Source organism: Coenobita brevimanus, chromosome 40 (genome assembly GCF_032717465.1).
Source record: "Coenobita brevimanus isolate Jiangsu-jjx chromosome 40, ASM3271746v2, whole genome shotgun sequence".
Classification (NCBI taxonomy): Eukaryota; Metazoa; Arthropoda; class Malacostraca; order Decapoda; family Coenobitidae; genus Coenobita; species Coenobita brevimanus.
This window is the reverse complement of record NC_136993.1, coordinates 33,927,983-33,940,531: the sequence shown is the minus strand read 5'-3', so window position 1 is coordinate 33,940,531 and position 12,549 is coordinate 33,927,983. Positions and strand designations below refer to the sequence as shown.

Genomic DNA, 12,549 nt, shown 5'->3' with positions numbered 1-12,549 from the left:
ACTGCTACTACTACTGTTATTACTATTAAATTTGTATTACAACTGCTGCTGCTGCTGCTCCTACCACCCACTCTTCATACTTCTACTGAATGGGTTATGAAGGTACTTTTGGTCATACTTCGTATGCAGTGGATTTGGTGACATCTTGTTCTGCTGTGTCTTGCTATCACAGCGTTGCGACTTGATGACCTGGCAGAATTGTAATTACATAAGAGAGTTTTTTTGTTGGGAAGATGCAATCAGTTTTTGTAACTGACTGTAGTCCGTTCTTCCAGCAATATACCCTGTTCAATTTTACTTGACCTGAAATGTCATCGTTCCATCCTGAATGATGAGCAATAACAAGAGATTAATACAAGGATATGGAGCTAATCATAAAAAAGTGCTGTGGAGAGGATGTACAGTAGAGCCTTAGTATCGCCTTATTCTGCCACTGAGTTACTATAACTGTGACGAGAAAGGATACAAATCTGGGTCAAGTTCAAGCGAACGAACTGTACCAGAATTTAGGACGGACTACGAAATTTTCCACACTCCCAGTACGATGTGCTGCCAGAGCAGAACATAATATTACCTGTTGAAAAAAAAAAAAGCTGAAAATAAAATAAATATAATAAAAATGACGTACTAGTTATGGTTTATGATTGATTATGTCCCGCCTTTAAATCCGAATAAACGCTCTTTGTCGTTCTAATTTCAGTAAATTCTGGCAAAATGTAAATGTCAGGACTACCTGACATCCCAGCGGAATGCCTTTTTGTCAAGTCTGGTACTCCAGTGTATCATTTGTCTAATTTTAGTCATTTTTAAGCCTGGATTGAAGAGTATCGTCCGGACAGTCTTCCTGTCTTCATGAGAAGGAAACAAAAGTGCTCACTTTCCCTTCCTAGTAATACATGACGACGGTCCGTCCATCTGAAGCTGCTATATCTTCCCAGAAGAACAACTTTCTAAATGAGGAAATAATTCTTTTTATCTTGTTCTGCTGTGTAACTTTTTTTTTGTTATCTTGTTCAGCTAAAGAAAGCCGTCTCAAATTCACAGGGTTCACTATAGTTTCATCTACCCGGATCAGTCTGACAACTCTTGCCCAGTCTCAATAGATTAGCGTAGCTGGCATGAAAATGTAAACGGCGTCCTCGGGTTGAAGGGATAAATGAATTGCTGGAGTACTGACCAGTGTGGTGCAGGAGGGGCGTAGGCGATACCAGAGCAGCAGCCAGTGTCCCTATTAAGAGAGAAGCGACCTTCATGTTCACTCCACCAGGATCTGAAAGGTTTAAAATGAGAGAGAGAGAGAGAGAGAGAGAGAGAGAGAGGAATCATGTATTGAGGCCATGAATTATTGGAAATAATATAACACAACGGCCATGCCACGTTGAGTACACCGCTTCCCGTCCGATCAGCCAAGTTAAGCAACGTTGGGTCTGGTTAGTACTTGGATGGGTGACCGCCTGGGAACACCAGATGCTGTTGGCATCCCTACGTGTCAAGTGGGGTTGGTGGAGGATTAGTGCCCCTCCCTGTAAAACAATTAACTCTAAGCCCTTGACCACCCCGTTTGGGATACATGGCGTCTGGCAATGGATGGATGGAATATAACACAGTTGGTAGCCATATTATTTATTAAACTGTTGAATTATAAACACATAAGAGGTAAAATTATCATTACAGTAAATATACTTTGTTCTGCAGCATTATCGTACATCGAAACTTGTTGGTTGGACTCGATACTTTGAGCCTTAACACATCTATACTCCTCTCACCTTAACTTGGCCCAGATTTTCGTCCTTCTGCATCTTTTTTCACGCAGTTCAGTGGCAGAAATGGACAATAATACAGCTTTACATCCTTTCCACAGTACTTCTTTCTGAGTAGCATAAATTTCTAGGATTAATCTATTGTTACAACTCAGTATTTATGATAGATAGCAGACTTAGGCCAAGTTAGACTAAAAAGAGTTTAGTTAAGCTGTTGGGGGTTTGTGTAATGAAAACAAGTATTACAACCCTGGGCTGAAGGGATGAAAAATGGGAAGATGGCAAGAGATGACTATATTTAGCATAGAAAAATAGATAGATAGAACAGACAGATAAACGGATATATAGACAGATGGAAAGGTGTGGATAGACAGATAGACATCTGAGACAGGCTCGTCGGTGGGAAACTGGATCTTGCACAAGAAGAGAAACACCAGAGCAGCAACGAACAGCATCTTTATTTGTAGTACCAACGTTTCGGCACAGAGACTATGCCATTTTCAAGGTTTACTGAAAGTTAAGAAAAGTGTGTTAAAAAAAATATAAATATAACAAAATATAAAAACACTGAAGGTTTATGCTATGTTCAATGGGCTGGCTGATGTATTATTATTTAATTTGGAGGCATTATTTCTTGATGTAAAGTGACTCTAAAATCCTAATCTCGGCACTGCAACAAGAATCTAAGATAGTAAAATAATCTTTTTTTCGGAGGCACATCACACCATAACAAGTGTTTCCTTACTGCAGAGTGAGGAGGGACTAGCAAAGGGCGACGGGTCCTGCTCGACTGTCCCAAGTGTGTGTTTTTCTTTTGGCCTAATGACCATTGGAGCCGAAGACCCTGGTCATTAAGGCAATATATATATATATATATATATATATATATATATATATATATATATATATATATATATATATATACACACACACTTTCATACACACATACACATGTACATATATATATAATAATTTTTTGTGTGTTTAGTTATTTTTTTATTATTGGTATTTTTATTTTTTAGATTTTTATTTTTTAAACCTTACCTTATGTTACAGAAAAAAAAAACTAATTGACCTAAAGTCCCTAAAACTAATAACCTAACAGACAAATCGCTAACCTATAATAAATCCTAAAAAGACAAATAGCTAAACCTACAGCAGTGATAAAAAGATAAATACCTCGACCACGAGAACACCATCGACTGCAGATATGGAATGCTCTTCTACATTACATACCTGCACTCATCACCTGGTGACTGTCAGTCGAGGCACAATCTAATATAGGGGATATCAGTATATGAAAGAGAACCAGACGAGTCAGGAACATTTCCATGTGCGTCAGCTGTCGGCCCTAATTAGAATAACCTAAGCAAGAGGTTATAATATATTTACATAATATGTACAAAGAGTGAAGTACCTCGCCCAACAGATCACCATCAAACTTAAGTGCCCAATACTTTTCTATATTGCACAATTGCACTCCTCATCTGGCGACTGTCAGGCAAGGAACGGGGTTTAATGTAGGGGACATCTGTATTAGAAATAGATCAGTGGGAGGAGGAACTATTTCAGATATGTCAACTGTCAAACCTAATTAACAGTACAATATATACAACTTTACAGTTGATAAAAACCATAACCATGCAGCATAAAAGTCACATCACTCTGATCAGTCCAGTCTGTATCAAGAAAGCCATCAATTTATCAGTCATAACAATGTCGCCATCACCCAGGATGGTGGAAAGAGTGAAGGGGACGTGTGCTGCACCGCAGTAATTTACAAGTGAAGCGCGTTCACGAATAAATCGCCGACAGCACAAGTTTATATGACTGATAGATAACACAGCATCACAGATGTCACAGTGCGGTGGAAAGCGTCTTTCCATGTACGGTTTCATGTGTGTTACCATGGCGGCATCAAGCCGTATTCGCACCAGGATTTTTTCCTCAAGACGACTGGTCGGTTGGCAGTGTCTCAGTCGCCCAGGTACGGCTTACAGGTTGGAAGATTAAGTCTGGTCCACTGACCTTGCCACAGAAGATTCATTAATTTCTTTCTGAGAAAGAGACTCGACAGTAGATCACAAGGAACGTCCCAAGTCCCCTCAAGCTCTACAGCCGACTTTGCAAGTAAGTCAGCCTGCTCACTGCCGTAAATACGACAATGACCAGGTACCCAGATCAGTATTAAGGACTTGTCGCACGAATGCAATTTATTAACAGGGCCCTGGATCTCATTAGAGTCCGTAGAACAAGAAGTGATTGCCTGAAGGGCAGATTTTGAATCTGAAAATATGACAAATGAGTCATGCCGAGAAGTGAGGGCATAGTCTATGGCTTTGTCAATAGAAAAAAGTTCAGAGGTAAACACAGATGTATGAGTCAGCAACCGATACCTGAGGGCACATTCGGTCAACCACACACTATCACCCACACAGTCACTCGACTTGGAGCCGTCGGTGTACAATTGGTGGGACCCCAAGTGACGAACGATGATGTTACGAAACAAGTGGTGGACCTCTGCCTCCGGCACCTGGTCTTAGGTGTTGGGAGCCACGACACATCAACAGTGAAACCAGGTGGCTCCCAAGGTGCTATATTTTTAGTCACCAACTTGTCAGTCACTGAGGTCCACACTAAGCTCCTAAGTTAGTGAGTGGAGACGAACAGCAAGTGGCCGACGCACCCCTCTCAAAAGATGGTGGTATTGACACAGGGGGGTACAGGCCACATTGCCGATATTACTTTTCCTATATGTTCTAATTCCATAGGATAATGCCAGGTGGTCGCAACGAATATGGAGGGGAGGCACATTTGTCTCCACTTCCATACGAGCAACACGGGAACACCAGACAGCTCCAAGACACATTCGCAAACATTTATTCTGCAATACATCCAATCCTTTCAGCATGGCATCTAATGCCAAGCCATACACCTGTGCGCGATAGTCTAGCTTCGATCAGATAAGGGACTTATACACCATTAATAAAGATTTTTTGTCGGCACCCCATGTAGTGCCCACTAGGTACTTGAGGACATTTAATGGTTTATCACAATGAGCAAGCAAATTATTAACATGAATTTTGAAGTTCAAAGGACGATCAAAATGTATTTCCAAAAACTTTACAGAATTTTGAAAAGGTACCGCCTGGTTATCCAAAGTTATCCTAAGCACAAATTAGGTACATTACGAGTCATAAAAACTACTGCGGCACACTTAAGGATGGAAAACTTAAATCCCCACTGAAAGGTCCATTTGTGGACGGAGTCAAGGGCTGCTTGAATCCGCCCAGCCAAAAATTGTGCATTATGGGAAGAGTGCCACATTGCACAATCATCAGCGTAGAGCGAGTATTTAAGATTCCTCAGGATGGGAGCTGATGACAGAATATCATTGATCATAATACTAAATAAAGTAGGACTAAGCACACTTTCCTGCGGCAACCCGTTTTCCTGGCTAAATATATCCGATGTTACATTACAGGACAATTTGACAGTCCTGTCCCTTAAGAAATTTGAAATAAAAATAGGCAAATTTCCTCTTAAACCATAAGCATAGAGCTTCATTAGTATACAGTTTCGCCATGTCATGTCATGGGCTTTATGGATGTCCAAGAACACCCCTATCATGAATTCTTTATTGGCAAACACCTCTGAAATACAATGCTCCAAATTCATTAAATGATCTAGTGAACTCCTGCATTTACGGAAGCCACATTGTTGATCATATAACAAATTCTTCGACTCTAAAGCAAAAAGAGGCCCATTGTTTACCATACGTTCCATGACCTTACATAGACAAGAAGTCAAGACAATAGGACGAAATGAAGTGGGATTCATAAGTCGGCCAGTCTCTTTGGGTATTGGTATGACGTGTGCAAAGTGCCATGAGTTTGGGAACGTTCGAGACGCCCAAATCTCATTGTACAGTGCTAACATCTTAATCAGGTTGTCCTAAATAAAATGCTGGATCATACCGCACGTTATGGTGTCTAGTCCAGGGCTGGTGTCTTTACAGGATTTAACCCCTCCGTGGCTGAAGGCCCGGAATTTTCCGTCCACACCAGGCTCACCCCTGGGGCCATTTTTTGAAGTTTCGAAAATTGATTTTTTTTCTTGCCATATTGAAGAGAAAATTCACATGCACCTATCAGTGCAAATCCCAGCTTCCTAGACGCATTTTATTGCTTGCAATGGAGAGCGGAAGTTGCAGAAATATCGGCAACCGATATCGCCGCCCAGGGGCATGCCACAGCGCAACTGGGCAGGTGTTGTTATTTTTTTTTTTTACCTCCCAAAACAATACGAATGGTGCTGAAATGTTGTGCATATATGAGATATGATGATATCGAATGATTTCAGTACATAATCTGTTAGGAATGGCTGGAAAAAAAAAAAAATGTTATGAATACATTTGCACCTTTTTGATATAAAATATGTTTATGGTAGTTTGGAGTTACTTTTTACATTATCGTTGTGCCCATGCTTGGAAAAGGGAGCGAAAGAATTGAATTTTCGGTCCTAAATGAGAAAACTGCACGTCTTCCAGGTTAGGCTCTGCCACAGGAGAATAAAGTGGAGGGTCAGATCCGATTAGCAATGTGGAGGTTGAGTCGCAACTTCGACCTCCCACACCACAAGCATGGCTAAAAATAGAATTGTATTGCAGTTTCAGAAGTCTAATTATTACGAACACAGATACAAAGCAGAAATAAATAAGTTTACAGACGGGGGAAAACGTATTTTATCCGTAATAACAGGTTAATCTTTCTCTATGATTTTACGTTCATCTGTATCATTTTCTATCTATCTGTCTATTGCCAGACGCCTCAATCCCGTTTGGGGTGGCCACAAACAAATCGCCTCCAAGTTGCCCTGTCCCCCGCCATTTCACTGCCCTGCTCCCAACTCACACCCCTCTCTCTCATATACCTCTCCACCCCATCCCTCCATCTCATCCTCGGCCTCCCTCTCCCTCTTCCCCCCTCCATCTCACTCACATACACTCTCTTCGTCACTCTTTCACCATCCATCCTCTCCACATGGCCAAACCACCTCAGTGTGTTCCTCCTAACGCTTCCTATTACATCCACATCCACACCACAATGCTCCTTTATATCCTCATTTGTCAGCCTGTCTCTCCATGTGACTCCACAGGCTCCTCTTAAATAACCCATTTCCACTGCTCTCACTCTTGACTTGTGTCCTTCCAACAACGTCCAAGCTTCACTTCCATACGTTAGAGTTGGTATCACAATGCTGTCATGTAGTAACTTTTTCACTTCCATCCTCACTTCCCTGTTTCTTATCACTGCTTTCAAAGAACCAGCAACTTTTCTTCCCTGCTGTACCCTTTCAAGCACTTCACCCTCCAAACCTCCATCTTTACTCATCACACTACCCAAGTACTTAAACGTACTCACATTTTCCAATTCCTCACCATCCAACCTCGCTGTACATTCACTGACTTCACCTCTCTCAAAGACCATCACTTTACTCTTCCCTACATTCACCTTTAGATTCCGTTTCTTACACACTCTCCCAAACTCATCCACCAAGCCTTGCAGCTCCCCTTCGTCTTCACTCAACACCACAGTATCATCTGCAAACAACAGTACAGGGAGTTTCCAAACACTATCCTCTCCCACCAGGGCCACTCCAACATCCACTACCCTACCTTGTACCTCTTTTATTGCCCCGTCCATGTACAGATTGTACAACCATGGAGACATGACACATCCCTGTTTCAACCCAACTTTCAAAGAGAACAATTCACTTAGTTCACCATCCACACGCACTGCAGCCTTCGCACCATCGTACATACTCTTCACAGCATTCAACAACTTCTCATCTGCTCCATATATTCTTAACACTTTCCACAATCCGTGTTTACCCACCCTGTCATATGCTTTCTCCAAATCCATGAAAGCCCCATACAACTTCTTTCCCTTCTCTAGAAACTTTTCCATTAAAGATCTAAGAATGTATATCTGATCTACACAACCTCTTCCCTTCCTAAAGCCTCCCTGTTCTTCTCCAACTAATTTCTCTGTTCTTTCTCTAACTCTGTCAATAAGTATTCTACCATACACTTTTCCTATTATACTAAGAAGACAAATGCCCCTATGATTACCACACACTTCTTTTTCCCCTTTTCTTTTGTGCAAGGGAATAATTATACCTGACTTCCAATCCTCCTGGACTCTACCTTCCTCCCAGGCCAATCTGCACATTTTCCACATCCATTCTACTACTATCTCTCCCCCATGCTTCAGCATTTCACCACACACTCCATCAATTCCTGGGGCTTTCCCCAATTTAACTTTCTTCATTGCTTCCACAACTTCTATGCTACTGATTTCTTCCTGTCTTCTCACCTCCCTCCTTCTCCCAGCCATTCCCCAGCCACTTATACTCGCATTACTTCCATCCTCTATGTTCAACAATTCCTTAAAGTGTTCTCTCCATCTGCTCATTTTTTCTCCCTTCTCCACTAGCAATCATTTTACCTTGTTATTTTCGCAATATATATTGCTGTCTCGTAAACAGGGTGGTTGTATGTTTTTTGCAAGGGAGGAAGAAGATTTTATTTTCTGTCTGGGTCGAGATAATGGGTGTAACTATGTGTTTTTAGGCATGGCCACGAGCGAAAAAATCGTACATCCACTCGTCATGACAGCAGGTGGTGAATTGACATGATATGTGAGAGGGTGAAGTCAAGGTCAGTCTCATGTCCCAGATTTTCGTTCACTTCCCGAAGGTTTTCACAGTTTTCTACAAGTTGCATTGCATCAAATGATCCAAACCATTACAACAAACCTGAGCAAATAGGTAAAGATACCAAGACAAATGTATTTTTCACTTATTATCATGTCTTTTTTGTATGTGCCAGTATTACTTCATAATCGTAAGTAGGTGGTTGTGTGTGATTTGCAAGAGAGGACAAAGATGATATGTTCTGCCTGGGTCGAGATAATGGGTGTAGTTGTGCTTGCTTAGGCATGGGTAGCAGTGAAAAAAATCGAAAATCCACTCAGCACAGCAGCAGGCTTTGAACTGCTTGATGAGGTGTATGGGAGTGTAGTGTAGGTCAGTGTGAAGACGTTCAGAACATTTGTTCACTTCCCAAAAATTTTTGCAGTTTTTTATAGGCCGCACTGAAACGACGCCTGCAGCCATTAATCGGCTAAACGTCATTTGACGCCTGCGGCCACGTAGGGGTTAAGGGCAAGGAGCAGTTCATCTAGCATAAACTCTTGGTTGTACGGGGAGTCAACGTCTTCTGTGGCAGTCTATTAACTGAAGCTCAGCCATGCATTTATGATGTTGGAAATGCTGGTCATAATTGGCTGAGCTATTTGCATGAGAAAAACTCCTGGCGAGGATGTTAGCAACGTCCACGGGCTTGTCATAGATGGTGTTATTCACCTGCAGGATGGTGACAGGGAAGTATGGTCCCTTATTATTTGATATTCTTATAGTGGACCAGACTTTACTTAATGGTATAGTACAAGTTACCGTGGACACAAAATTCCGCCAGGAGTCACGTTTGGCCCTTCTTATTATTCTCCTTGCCTCAGCCCGTGCCTGTTTGTATCCGATAAAATTTTCCTCAGTGAGCTGACTATCAAAAATCCTGTATTTCCTATTGTGTTTCCTTAACCCGCCCCGTCCCGACCACTTTTTGACCACTGGTACCCCCCAATCCCGACCATTTTTCGACCCTTTTTTTTTTTGCTAAAACTTTCGCTTTTGGTGAGAAACATCGAAAATTCATAGAGAAATCGCTCACCTGAGGTTTAAAATACTCATTACAGGTAGGAGAGCCTCCTTACCTTACTGGGTTTTCTATCAGGCTGGCACCAAAGAAAACGAGTTCTATGGGAGGATAACTATTTCACACCACTCATAAACGGTATTTATTTATTTACTGTTACGAATTTATATGTAGTACAAGAGTATATTGGTTTTCAAGCAGTAATATAGGCATTATAAGCATTGTTTCACTCAGTAATACCTGACCTTTTTTTGCCACATTACCTGATCATCATTTCTAACTGTTTCTTCCTCTAATGCTATGTAAAGTTTGTCCTCCACATTGTCATTGATTGGGGAATCACTCTGGCCCTGAATTTCGTACCGTGGCATGACATGGCTATACTGGCCAGGTCACTGATAACAGGTGAATTGCTGAGAAAAGGGCATGCAGGGGGGGGAGGAGGTCATGCTGGGTAAGGCATTGTCTCTGCCTGGCATCTTGTTGAGGAAGGTGTCCCGTGTATACGTACCAAAAATGACTCGCGAAAATTGAAAATTGTGGAAATTATGAACCTTGCAATTGCAGGACGTTGAAGTACGTCCTCGGGATTAGCTGTGACAAAACGTGAGGACGTGGAAGTACGTCCTCGGGACGGCGCGGGTTAATGCTTGTCGGTAATCCAGGCGTCCTCCAATGTCCTCTATGCTTCGCATGAACTGTAGAAGTCTTGGGAATAGCAGCCTCAGCTGTGTGTAATATGGGTTTGGTTAAATATTTGACCTTAACATCTGTGGTCTCCCCAGATATATCTAAATTGGCAATCCTTGAGAAAGATCCCCAATTTGTTTTCTTATAGTTAAATTTTGGAGGTGGAAGGTCCGAAACGATGTCACGTATATAAGAAAGACAGATGGGTAAATGATCACTTCCCACGGAGTCGTCATAAGGGTTTCACGAAAAATCTTGATGTATACCAGGGGAGGTCAGATATGTCAATGGCCGAAAAGTTACCAGTACGATCATCTACATGAGTCGCTCTACCATCGTTCAGAAGACAGAGTTTTAATTTTATGTGTCCGACTCTGGGCATAGGCCTCACAGCCTGGTTTCAAGGTCCAGTAGTCCTCCTACATACCACACACCTCTACATGTCACCACTTCGGTGCTAACACCCACTGTCCACATTGAATACATGCTAGGGCTGTCTCATTCAGGACTGGTGCATTGGTATTAGCAGGAGTATTTTTAGGATATGTCAGCGGGTCTTCTGGTAGATCAGTAAAGTCTGATTTTTATGAAATTCAAATCCTTAAACTGTTCCCTGCCCCAGCGGGATTTGAACCTGGGTCCATTAGGACAGCAGGCCACCTTTCTACCAATTAAGCCACCGCCTCCCCTGCAGTATTAGGTCGGCTACTTGCTCCCCACGACCATCGATCCCCAAGCTACCCCATTGATAGTGATGGGCATTAAAATTGCCCAGCACTAACTTTTTCCCAGGAAGATGTTCAAATAATGAATTTAAAGCATCACCATTAACCCGCGCCATCCCGGCAAGGTGAATTAATGTGGCAACATTGCAAGGTCCCTAATTTGCACAATTTTCAATTTTCGCGAGTGATTTCGCCAGTGATTTTTGGCAGGTATACACGGGACACCTTCCTCTATTCCTCTACAAGATGCCAAGCAGGAACAATGCCTTACACTGCATAACCTCTCCCACCCCCTGCACGCCATTGTCTCGGAAATTCACCTGTTACCAGTGACCTCGCCAATAAAGACATTCAGGGCCAGAGTGATTCCCCAAACGATGACAATGTGGAGGACAATGTTTACATAGCATTAGAGGAAGAAATGATGATCAGGTAATGTGGGAAAAAAAAGGTCATGAATGGTGATGAGTTAGTGAGTGAAACAATGCTTATAATTCCTATATTACTGTTTGAAAACCAATATACTCTTGTACTACATATAAATTCGTACCAAGTAAATAAATAAATACTGTTTATGAGTGGATAAAATAGTTACCCTCCCATAGAACTCGTTTTCTTTGGTGCCAGCCTGTTAGAAAACCCAGTCAGGTAAGGAAGGACTTGTACCTAAATCGGGTATTTTAAACCTCAGGTGAGCGATTTCTCTATGAATTTTCGATGTTTCTCACCAAAAGCGGATGTTTGAGCCCCCCAAAAAAGGTCCAAAAACGTCGGGATGGGGCGGGTTAATGAGGCCATGTGTAGGACAGTAGAGAGAGCAAATAGACAGATACGTGTTATTAAATTTTACTCTGCACACGACCGCTTCCAGAGTAGAATTCAGAATCACTTTCGTTTGTGGGTGTGATTTGTGTGTGTATATGGCGACTCCATGACCTTCATATCTTTTATACGGGTGGTAGTGTTTGAACTGTGGAGGATCAGGCTGATCCTCCAGGCACGTCTCCTGTAAACAAACAACGTCTGGCCTGTGTATTGACAGCAAGATTATTAGATTTTGTAATTTATTCCCAACACCTCTATAATTCCACTGTAATATTGTGAATGTGGCGGCTTAAGATTTACGAGGGTGGCCAGTGTGTTTGGTTTTTTTATGCCCCCCACGACTAGGCGAGTTGCTACCGGGGGACCTATCCCGGTGCTTGCTGACGGAAACCTCTATTTTCTCATCAATAACGACGGTCCCAGATTTCACCGAGTACGAGCTACCCTTTCTCTCCCTCGCTGGGCCAGGAGCAGGAAGAACATGAGGTCGTGACTTGGTAAGGGTGGTCATATTACTCTTACTAGAGTTGTCAGGCTTCTGTTTAGGCTTGACTGACTGAGAGGTAGCAGCGGCCTGAGAGTAGGAAGTTGTAACAGGGGTGTCAGTTTGAGAGGTGGATTGGACAGGAGGCTGAGATGGAGAGGTAGAATGTGTGGCAGGAGGAACTGGTTCAGGGTCAGTCTGTGTTGCAGAAGAGCACATCACAGGATGGGACATCACGGCTGAAGCATAGGACCTATTCGGCATAGGAGTTGCATGCAACTCCACCTT

At 42.3% G+C, this 12,549-nt stretch overlaps 1 protein-coding gene and 1 non-coding gene across 2 annotated transcripts in view; one reads left to right on the top strand and one right to left on the bottom strand.

The window, feature by feature from the left end:
• The window catches only part of LOC145397033 (uncharacterized), a 306,677-nt gene that overhangs the window by 123,360 nt on the left and 170,768 nt on the right, over window positions 1-12,549 (bottom strand). The gene's annotated exons all lie outside the window — the stretch shown is intronic.
• On the top strand, window positions 1,361-1,479 carry LOC145397400 (5S ribosomal RNA). Its single transcript, XR_013896974.1, has one exon. It is a non-coding gene; the product is annotated as a 5S ribosomal RNA (ribosomal RNA).